The sequence below is a fragment of the Tiliqua scincoides genome, chromosome 4, assembly GCF_035046505.1.
Source record: "Tiliqua scincoides isolate rTilSci1 chromosome 4, rTilSci1.hap2, whole genome shotgun sequence".
NCBI lineage: Eukaryota > Metazoa > Chordata > Lepidosauria > Squamata > Scincidae > Tiliqua > Tiliqua scincoides.
The window spans coordinates 47,669,007-47,680,869 of NC_089824.1; the positions used below are offsets into that span (position 1 = coordinate 47,669,007).

The 11,863-nt window shown below is 42.6% G+C and overlaps 1 protein-coding gene across 8 annotated transcripts in view; it reads right to left on the reverse strand.

Moving 5' to 3' along the window:
• SNTG1 (syntrophin gamma 1) overlaps positions 1-11,059 on the reverse strand; it is a 318,816-nt gene extending 307,757 nt beyond the window's left edge. For 6 of the 8 annotated variants that reach the window (XM_066626316.1, XM_066626306.1, XM_066626311.1 and 3 more), the window contains exon 1: positions 10,201-11,059. The gene's annotated coding sequence lies outside the window, so the exon portion shown is untranslated. Of the gene's footprint in view, positions 1-9,912; positions 9,984-10,200 lie in introns of those variants that run through there. The other 2 variants (XM_066626315.1, XM_066626309.1) reach the window with 2 other exon arrangements.
• Positions 11,060-11,863: the final 804 nt, after the last annotated feature.

The window sequence follows — 11,863 nt, forward strand, 5'->3', positions numbered from 1 at the left end:
TGACTGTGGATTTGATTGACTTTTTTTGGATATACAAATTTGGAAAGTAGCCCTGGATACAAAATTAGAAGTAGCCCTGCAGGAAGTGGTTCGAGTTGGTGTTGATAAAAATGGCTTTTGAAAATCTAAAAGATGATCATGAAAGCCAGGCCTTGTTGGTGGACTTTCTGATGGATTTTAGAAGAGAAATGGAGCAACAAGTCAGAGAACTCTCTGAACAAATTGGGCAAATAAGCTCCTCCCTTGTAAACTCGCGGAAACAGATTATAAACAATAGAGAAGAAAAAAGAATGGATCAGATGTCAGGTGAAGTTAAAGAAGTGGAGTACTTTGAAATGGGACACGAGATGGAAGAAGCAATTGTCATAATAACTGGGAATCTTAAGGAAGAAAAAAAACAAAATGTTCAGAGAGCAAGCTGTCTCAAGAAGAGGAAGAATTTATGGATTGAATTCAAGAATAACAGAATGAAAAAGAAGAAAGAAAAACAGAGGGGGGGACTTAAGAAGAAAAAGAAGAAAAAGAAGAAGCGGAAGAACCAGTAGGAGGACTAAGAGGGAACACCAATAAGATAGAGTACAAAGTAAACAATAAGAAGAAGGGCAAAATGGTTGAATAATAAATAGAATTTTTTTAAAAAAACATATTAAATTAAAATAGATGCAAATGAAAATTTGAAATATAAATATTGCGGAAATTAAGTGGTATTAAGATAAATATTTTATTAATTAGATTAAACTAAAGTGGATGAAAAGGGAATTTGGAATATAAGTATTGTGAAAATTAAAGTGGTAAATATATGAAATAAATTAGATGGAACTGCAATTTTGGAATATAAGTATTGTGTAAACTATAGTGGTATTAAGACAAATAAAAGGGTTATTTTATAAAAAAGAAGGTAAATAAAATAAATTATAGATGTCAATTTATTTTGGAGAAAATATTAAACCTGTATTTTGGGTTAATAAATATGTGGTGGATAAGCGAAGTATAATATTATTGTAATTGGAGATATTTGTTTTTAGATGTGATATTAGAAATTAAGAATCAGATAAGAGATTGTATTTTAGAGGTTAGTTTAGTGGTAAGAAGAGTCTATAAGTAAAAATTTGAAGCCTTTTTTGATTGGATAGTTATGGAAAATGGTGTATAACATGTTATAAGAGATACTGAAGGAGGTAATACCATGGTAATTGGAGACTTCTTTTTTAGATGTTATATTAGAAATTAAGAATCAGATAAGAAAGATTTTATTTTAGAGACTAGTTTAGTGGTAAGAAGAGTGTATAAGTAAAAGTTTGAAGTGTTTTTTTTTTATGATGGGATAGATAAGGTTAGAGGAAAAATATGGAATGTTAAAGTATTAACCAGTTGGGTTAAAGAATATGATAATTTTTGTATTGATTATTAATTTCGTTTGGATTAATGTTTGTTGTAATCGATGGCTACCACCCTCGTGTGTAACCTATGTAGTCCTAGCCCTAAGTCTATCCAATTTTCCTTACCTGTATCTGTAAATAAATAAATAAAGCATTATAATAAAAATAACCTCGGGGAAAAGGTAAAAAAAAAAAAAGAAAAAAAAATAAACTTGAGATAACAAGGCCCTGCAGCTGCCTCATCCTGCATGTCATGTGGTCAAGATGGCGTCGCCAGCAGGGCCCTGCTGTGACCCATCTTGTCAGGTCAGTGTTCAGTGAGGAAGAGAGGGCGTGCACGGAGCAGAAGGGAAGGTTATAGTGTCTGGGCCACACCCCCACATAGGTCATCCAAAGGGGACAGGTAAAGTGTAGAGTCACTGGGCTATGGCTTAACCCTTTCAGGACAGTATCCTGCCACCTCTGGATAGCAGACGGAGTTGCACCAAACTCCAACACTAAACCTGTGGTTAACATCCTGCAATCTAACATCCTGTCAGATTTTTTTGGTCCTGCAATGGAAAAGATTATACGTGCCTCACCCCAGCAGTGTCTTTTCGAGTGGCTGTCTGCTGGTGTTCTTTTGCATCTTTTTAGATTGTGAGTCCTTTTGGGACTGGGAGCCATTTGATTTTTCTCTGTAAACCGGTTTGTGAACTTTTCATTGAAAAGCGGTATATAAATACTGTTAATAATAATAATAATAATAATAATGGTGTAGCACCTATGCCACCCATATATTTCCATCTTCTTTCCATGACTGAGGAGACAACTGAAGCCCCAGTTGCTCAAACTTACACCAGTATCACAAGTTTTTTGTACCTAAAGTGCCAAGAGGAGGGCATTTAGAGCCTAGAGCCTTAAATTATGTTTTTAATGTGTTTTAATTATTGTTGTAAGCCCCCTTGGGTCCCTTCGAGGACAAAGGCAGAATTTAAATAAATAAAGACATTTTCCAAATATGATTCTGGTGTCTAAAAAAGACTCTCTTTGCCCTGGAAACAAATGTTTCAGAATGCAGTCCAAGTTCAAACCACTTCTGCCACACTTCAGAATGTAAGCCAATCAGCCTTGGATTACAAGTTTATGTTTCCTTACAAGTTTGCTGCCTGCTCCTGTTTCAGCACCATTGATCATAAAGTCTTAGTGAACAGCTCCCTGTTTTCAACTATGCAGCTTCTGAATCTTGAAAAGTGTCTGCCTAAATTTGTTGGCCACCACACTGGGTGAGAGTGAGGGCTGCTGAAACATGATGGGACCATAGATGAAAGAATGAATATTAGGCAGTGGTTTTCTCGATTCTGCTATTTGATTGCAAGAAGCAGACTGCAGAAGTAAACTGAACAAAAGTTCAAGAAAGTCAAACTTCTAAGGAAAGTGCTGACATCTTGGCAAAGCATGTGAATATTTTGGGGACACACTCACCAGGTCAGGGAGAACCATTTTAAAGTACATCTGAAGAAGGATAAGGTATAGATGAGATGAGAAGCAGTAGTCCTGGAAACACATACATTTTCACACATGCATAATAAAGCATCTGACGCCAAAACTGAAAAGTCAGCTTGAATCATAGCAGCATGGGTCTGAAGTGCATAAACCCCAATGCAAAGATCCAAATGCCCTGGAAATCTCTGTATGTGCAGGAAAATATTGTTTGATTTAGGCCGCAATCCTAACCAACTTCCCAGCACTGACTTAGCCACAGTGCAGACCCGAGGTAAGGTAACAAACGTGCCCTTACGTTGAGGAGGCCTCCTTGACTGCCTCTCCACTGCAGGACGCAGTGCATGCCACATTGGCACAGCTATGTCAGTGATGAAAAGCTGATTAGGATTGCGCCCTTAGCATGTTAGTGGAATGTCATGAATAGACTATCACTATTGATGGATACAATTTACAGGTTGTGCCTTGTTATCTACTGGGGCTCTGTTCTAGAGCCCTTAATGGAAAAAAATCTATGGATACCCAGTCAGTGGAAAAAGAGCTTTAAAGACCCACTTCCGGGTTTCTTGCTCCTCCATTGTCAACCAGAACGCATTGGTATAGACACTATACCACATTTAGGGTGCAATCCAAACCCGCGCTGGAGCAGGCAAGCCAGGAGGCTTGCGCTGCATCCAACGCACGTTACTAGCCAGCAGCGGTTCAGCCAGAGGCAAGGGGAAACTCTTCCCCTTACCCCTGGGTAAGGGCTGCTGACCCAATGGGTCTCCTCGGACCTGTGCCACCTCTGGAGGTGGCGCAAGTCCGAGGAGAGCAGAGCGGCTTCAAGTCACTCAGTTCACCTGGGGGATGGGGGTTGGGATCCGGCATAACTGCCGAGTCCCAGCCCTGCCCCCGGGTCCCCAGCCGCCCGCCCCCGGGGCTGCCCATCGCCCACCCTCCCCCCACCCAGAAATGTCCCCCTGCCGCCTCCTCCCTGTCCCCCATGCCTACCTTTGCCGTTTGTGTCGGCATGGGTGCGCTGGCACAAGCGGCAGGGAGGAAGCCACCATGAAGGCTTCTGCCAGCCTCCTTGCGTCGACGCATCTGGATGTGCCAACACAGCTTCCTCCCACGGAGGCGCAAACATGCTTTACGGCACGTTTGCGACCCTCCCAGGGCTCCTACGCCGGCATGCCTGCCGGTTAGGATTGCGTCCTTAGTCACTAAATGGGATGAATAATGAAATCTAGTGGAATGAAATGAAATTATAATTATTTAACAACATGAAGGTAGGGAATTGGATTTTTGTGCTTTTTTCTCCTTGCTACAAGGCATTGAAAGATGGACCACGGTATTAGTGGTGAGTCAAATCAGTGGATATTGAGGTACCATCTATATTCCTAAGTACAGGCAAGAGATAAGAAGACTGATCCTGAATTTCATCAAAAACATTAAAGCTTACCAAAAGGTGTATTCCTGTATTCGTTAGAACCATTCACAAGAACAGAATAAAAGTCAATCAGTAACCCAATATAACGGCAGTGTTGGTTACACATTACAACAGCATGTGGGATCTACTTTTCTATCAGGTGTCAGTTCTGTGGGGAATGCCTACACTATTGTTGTGGGCCTTTAAACTTTACAATAGCATCATGGGATGAACCCATGGAAATGCTCTTCCCAGATGCTTCCATAACAGGCCTATTAATCTAACCTACTGTGGTAAGTGAAGAGGAACGGGTTGTGTGAATGTACTTTAAAAAAATTACAGGTGAGATGTAAAATCAAGATGGGGAATACTTTCAGATAGGTACTTCCTCAAACACCAGTAATGCCAAACAGGAAGTGAAGGAATGTACCTCTAGGAAGATATATCTGGCATGGAGTTTGGTGCTGTCATGACCCCATTTATAAACAACTGTTGCCGTGTCTGCTTTGATCTTCCTTGGACATTTAGACCAAAGGGGACAAGCATAGTTCCTGTCACTAGCAAACACTTTCATCCACAAGCATCCTATTTAAAACTCCCTTCCTTCTTCCTTAGTCTGATGAAATGGTTACACAGTTCATAGAAAAGGCTAATGCAAGTCTCACTAGCAGTCATGAACTGGGGCAAGTTGCAAATCATTCTGGCAGGATACCATTAACCTTTTAATGCATACCAATGAAATGCAGTCATAGCAAATGAGTCTTGTGTTTGCAAATGAACTGCAATATGTGTTTGAAGATGAGAACTGAACTGCAATTCCATGGGAGATAATCCTAGGCACACTTCAAAAAAATTAAAAATCATACTTGGATTGAGATTGCTGGATGTCCAGTATTAAAAGTACGTCCATCAGAACCAAGCAGTCTGCATGCAGTACCATCCAGCAGTTCATTACACAACCATCTCTTGAATATTCATTACTAAAGCATTAAATGATGACTTATAATGAGGCATGTTTAAAGGGATGCTGGTAATTGTTTTCTAAATGCAAGAACATATTTCCAAATTGTCTCTTCATTCAAAATGTTATTAGTCTAGCCTAGACAACAATTGTTGGAATTGATGGATTCCTAGTCTTAATGCTGTCTTAGGCAACCCCTAGTCCTAATATATGTCTGAAAGATCCATAACATCAGATCCTGAACTGTCACTTGGGCCTTCATGGACTTTAGAAAGTGAAAAGTTTGGAGGATTTATTAAGCTTTCCCACTCCTTCATGTGTTGCTTAGGTCAACAATTGTACGTGTCTATTTTCCAATATTTCACTGGATGCAGAAGATGGAGGAACCTAAGTCAAGGGAAGAATGAAAGCACACCAACATTGTGTTGCACAGTAACATTACCACCATTTTTCATGAGCAATATGCTTGGATCAAATACCTGGAGGTGGTCTATATTCTTCAACTTTTGAAAATACTTCTCTTAACATCTTGTCCCAAGAGTGTTGCTGCATTGGTAATAGAGACAAGCTCAGTAGCAGTGATGACTGCATGATCTTTGACTCTAATTTTGCAATAGTGTAATAACTATAGTACCTCTGTATTTTAAAACACTATTTTTGGAAGTATTTCCTCCATCAATCTGAAAGAAAATATAGTGCACTAGAGAGGGTTTTTACCTCCTCCATTTTCCCAACACAGTGGACAGAACCCTAAAAAACAAAAATTCTAGAAATTCCCATTTTCCAAGTTTATTTTAGGCATTCACATCTCTAAGAGGAATACACAAATATTCTTTCTGCCCTGTGTTCTAAATAGTCCCTTCATCAATATCCTAATCCTATATCTGATGCACAAAATGTATACATACAGGTATATGACAATTAGATATTCAAAGCATTTTGCAAATTAGGAGTCCTACAGAAATTAAAATTAGCAGATATTTCTCTATAAGAGATATTTCTTTGAGGGGAGAAAAAAAACAGGAATAAGAGTTCCAGAAAAATCTCAAAATTAGATAAGTGATTCAAAGTACTGCAGTCAAAAGGAAAAGCAGGGGAAAAGATTTTCCTAATATAATGCAACTCCAACTGATGCATGGTTATCAGTACACCACAATAAACAAGTTAAATCCCTGAATTATTCTGTTTCAGGAAAAAAATACTGTAGTAATTTTCTTGAATCTCTGTTAAATAAATGTTACTTCCTCTATGTATAATGAGTCATTTTTATTCATAGGTATGATCTGATCATGCAACAAAAACACATTCTCTGAATGATCCATGTTCACAGCTAAAAACCAATCGATCATTGGCAACCAATAGGTAATTACCAATAGGTAATGCTCTCCCAGAGACTTGTCCCAAACTGTGTTATCTTACTTTTGAGTACGTGATAGATGGCACTTCATCTTTGAGCCTACAGGAATAGATGACAGACCACAAACTATCAGACCTCACAAGTGTCAGCAGCAAATTAGTAGGAAATACAAAGACTGGTGAACTGATAGATCTAAAACTATTCAACATTTCAACACTTGATGTATATAGAGCCAGAAACTAAGGCCACACATGTGCATTTGCTTTAACATGCCACATTCACACAACTGCAGCAAATAATTTCAGTTACCTAATAGGACTTAATTTACAGGTTTGGCAAAAAAATAACTCATATAAAACCTTTAATGAAAGCTCTCTCCCCCATGCCCCCCCTCCCCCGAGTTAAATGGCAGTTGAATTGGGAAGCCCTCGGATTTGAATCATGGCTGGGCTCAAGGTTAAAGTCCATCATGGTTCCAAACTGCAGGAGACTCTGATTCAACTACTACAGACTAAACAAAAACTAAAGCCTAATAGTGCTTCAAATACCACATGCAGATTGGGTCTTAGATATAACTGCAATCATGAAAAGTTAGAAAGATGCTTCAGTGGAAGGCAGCAGAGTTTGAAGGCAATCTACAGAAAGCCCACCAGTTCAATCATTTTAATATAAGAAAATCACAGTAAATGTTTCTAAGAGGAGTGCATTTAGGTTCAAGAAAGAGTTAAAATTACTCAGCATCTTAAGAATTAAGTCATGTTCACAATATACAAACTAGCTGTAATATGGACATAATGCAATAAAATTACATAGGAAATGTTGTGTGTCTCCCTTTCTTGGTCTGAATTAGACATTGTAATGCCTATACCAGCCTATACATGGATAGCTAGTATGAGAAGCTACTGAGATTGTTAGTGAAAAGCAAAAAGCACAGGCTTAGACAGAATCCATCCATGTCTGAAGGATCACTGAACATACTCGATTTTTTTCTGCCCATGAGTTAGCCATTCCTTTAGCTTTGGACTCCAAGGGAACAAAATATATCTGATGGAACAGAATATTGAGTAGCTACCTCTGCTCACATGGAATGATTATTCATCAAATGATGAAGCTAAAAAAAAGGTGAAATGATAAACTACGGTACTCAGTGTAATCCAGTAAAGGGAACATCTCATTAGGTTGTCTAGCAGCAATCAGTACAACATAGCAAATTATCAATCACCTGATTGTACAAGTGTTCCTCCCCCTCCCCGTACTTCAAGCAAGGAGATACTGAGCCAGGTATTTCTCTTGGTACTTTTAGGTTAAGTTACAAAATTGGAAGAAAACAGAAAGCAAAGTAGGTTGCCAATATCTGAACTTTGCAGAGGACACCTGATTTTTCGATCAAACAAGCAATCTATTTAGGTGAACAATCAATCAGATGATCCATTTATCCAATCAACTATTTGTTGTCATTATGCTTAAGGAAGGAGACTTTTCTAATGCGCTCTGGACAAATTCCACATGCAATCAGTGCTCTGTATAGTTGCACACACATTTGCACACACTTAAGTGAAAGACTGCCCCTCTGCCCTTGCATGGGGAACTACTACAATAAGCCCACAGGTACAGTTCAGAGAAAGACTGTATTGCCAATTGAGTCACTGCAGAGAAATCTGCCTGCTTTAATTAGTAGGAAGGCCAGTCAGTCAGTCACAGAATACAGAAATAGTTGGTCAGTTTCTTAAACAAGTGTCTGAACTTTGTATGAACCACACTGAACGTATTCCAGAAATGTATTCACGCAAGCATGGATAGATAATAATCAATAAATACATCAATAATTTTCTTCCAGACAACCAACAGTATTAGGGATAATATTATCTAGTTTAAGCGTGGCTTATAGTCTGGTTTTTACTGAACTAAGGAAGTGCTTTTCATTAACAGTCCAATAGCAATGCAAGCAACAACAAAGAAGTGCATGTATCCCTGCCCCAAAGAGCTTACAATCCAAATTCATAACCCTACTATCCCCAGGACTTCTCATACAGCTAAACAGGATACAGACTGTATATCAAAACTATCAAACTTAGGGAAGACTACTAAGAAGGTCAATCAATTATACTGCATAACAAAAGTTGACACAGAGGACGGATTCCATGCAGCACCATATGAAGTTTAGTGGCTTTTTAAAATCAGCATCTATCAGAAAAATACAAATCTGACAATTTCATTCAATTTACTGTAACATAGGATACATCATTGCAAGGAATCCAAGTGATTACACATCATAAGTTTTGAAATAACAAACTGCATTTCTGCAAGTCAGTACAAAATCTCCAATTCCCTCTACCCCTCTTCCCTGCTACACATACTGCTGATTTTAATGTGCTCACTGGAAGAGATAAAGCTATTAGACAAATGCCCAAGACTACCCATAAATCTGGGTACCTGTGCTTACTCTGTAAACCTTTCCAGGTTAAAGAAGAATGCAAACTAAGGACAATGCAAACTTAGTCTCAGGGAAAAGAGAAAATTCAATAAAGGAAATTCAATAAAGGAAAATTTACACAATGTAAAATGTTTTTAGAATTTTGCTGTTTGTCAAAATTCTCGAGGCAGTCGTCTCATTACTTAGCTCTCCTTTTCAGAGATTAATGTGAAAGTGAGAGACAGAGAGAGGATTTAGGGTGGTTGGCTGACTAGCTCATTCACTCAATGTGCTGTGAGAGATGGAAGTGGGGATCTCAGTGTAGTGTGACAGATTTGTCACATTGGTGAGTTCCAAGAAAAAGATCACAACTCTTCAGGCCTTCCCCTTCTTCATTAGGAGATGAGGAGGTTTAAATAAAATCTAAAGCTGGCAGAATCAGACACCCCTCCCCCTGCTTTCAATAGGCTAGATCAAAATCACACAGGATTTAGCTGTGTGCCTGCCTGTCTTTTAAACAAGTCTCATATCTCTACAGTGATACTGCCAAGGGTAAGTAGTTCTAAACAGGCAAAGAAACAAACCACACACAGCACATGAGCTGCATATAAAAGATTCTCTCTAGAATGACATGGGGGGGAAGAATAAAATTATGGAAATCACACCTCCAAGGGCTCCAGTAACTAACTAAATATATCCCAGGCAAAGCAACACAAAAGAAAGGCAAGGATAACTGAATGAGGCAGCAACCCTAAACGCACTTTCCTGAGAGTAAGTTCCATTGCACACAATGGGACTTACTTCTGAGGAGACATGCAGAGATTGTGCTCGGAGAGAGTGCAGGTCTACAAAAGACTTCACATTCATAAGCAGAAGGCATGGCTAAGCCCCAGGATGGCACACTGGTACCTTTGCTCAGCTGGGCCGGCATGGATTGGCACACTCTCTCTGGAGCCCATCATAAAGCGCCCAAGTGCTGAAGCCTTCAGGGCGGGTGGTGGGTACTGCAACAGAGCCTTTTACTACAAAATGACCTCAGGGATGGCCAATCCCAAAATGTAGCACTGTCTTTAAGCAGTGGTGGTGCCTTTCCGCTCCTCCCCCCCCCCATCTAGTTCCCAAGAGAGTGTAGCTAATTCAGAAGCCACGCCAGAGGCATCCCTTACTCGAGGGGCTGCCTTAACCGGAGGCACTTACTTGCTGGCCTGCTCTCTCGCTGGAACGCCGGACTCAACTCCTCCAATGGCCTCTGGAAACTTACTCCCCCCAACGTATTTCCAATCCACTCAGCGGTGCGCGGCTTCGGGGGCAGGAGCCTGCAGCTCCATGCTCAGGCACGCGCGTGGCACTTGGGAGGCTTGGTTTCCAAAGGGATCTTGCTGGAAGTGGGGATCTGGAGAGTGGGGAGGGGAGGGAGCCTACTGCCGCCGCCGCGGGTAACTGGGGGGGCGGGGGGAAGGCAGAGGGAAAGAGACCATCCCTCCCCCAAATAGCATCCATCCAAAAAAGGGGGAGACAGAGGGGGAGATCACCCGCTCAGCAGCAGCAGCAGCACAGAGGAGCCCGGCGATCGAGAGGGACCCACAGCAGAGGCGCTTCATCCCACCGGCTGCTGCCCAGGCGAGAGGCGTTGCCCATGCCTCCGGGGGTAGACCTGCCCCCAAGCAGCCCAGCAGCGTCTCTCTCCCCGTGGCTTCTTCTCTCCCCCCCTAGTTCAGCGGCGTGGGGTGGCCTTCCAGCGCCCCTCTCTCTGCAGGCGGAGCGGGCGCCCAGAGAGACGATGGGGAAGGCGCAGGGTCCTTGCGCAGCCGACCCCTGCTGGGGAGAGGGCGACGGGACGGGAGGAAGTTTGCAGCGGTGGGCTCAATGAAGGGAGCGGGCGCCATTCATCGGGCTCGGGTCCTTCCCCGGAGAACGCGGGTCCCTTGGGGGCGGGGCGGGGCGGGGGCGGCAGGGGGAGGTCCTCAGCCGGCCATGCCCCTCTTCCGATCCACCCCAGGCCCCGAACCAGGGGGTCCTTCCCGATCCCCTCCTCGCAGCTGCAGCTCCCGGCCGCTCCGCTTCCCCGAGAAGCGCTAGCCTGGGAGAGGAGAAGGCGAAGGATGATTCATCGCGAGCGGGGCTGTTCCTGCAAGGAGCGGGGGGGGGGGGGGGACAGGCAGTCGGAGCTGAGCCAGCCCAGAAGTTGCACCGCTCCGAGGCAACACGTGGGGCACGAAGTTCGGCTCTCCTCTTGGGGGAGCCCTGTTCGGGTTATCTGCCGGGGTGGGGGGGAGATGGGGCGGGGAAGGAGAAAAGACGTCAGGGCTGCAATCCTGTCCACACTTACCCGGGAATAAGTCCTGCTGACTATAGTGGGACTTACTTCTGAGCAGACATGCATAGGATCGGGCTCCAATCCTACACACTCACCTGGGAGTAAGTCAGGTACTTACCTGGGGGGAGGACTTAGTTCTGAGGAGACGTGCATAGGATTGGTCTCCAGGGCTCCAGTCCTATAAACCCTTACCTGGGAACAAGTCAGGTACTTACTTGAGGGGACTTCGTTCTGAGTAGACACGCTTAGGTTTGTGCTGTAGGGTAATTTTCTATTTTATTCTTTGCTACCAGTGGTAGAGGGGGAAAGCTGGGAGAGTATATACAATACCCAGAGACATGGCACCGAGGAGCATAGCAGATTGAGCCAGGGATGGTGATCTGTGTGCCAGCTGGAAAGTACTGGTATCTAAGCATACTTAGAAGCAAGGGTCGTTCCGTCCCACCCGCCCCCCATTTCATAGGGCTTACTCCCCAAAGTAACTATTCAGGGTGATCAAGTGAGAGTGCATCAAATCCCAAGCATTACTGGAGTGGGCTGATC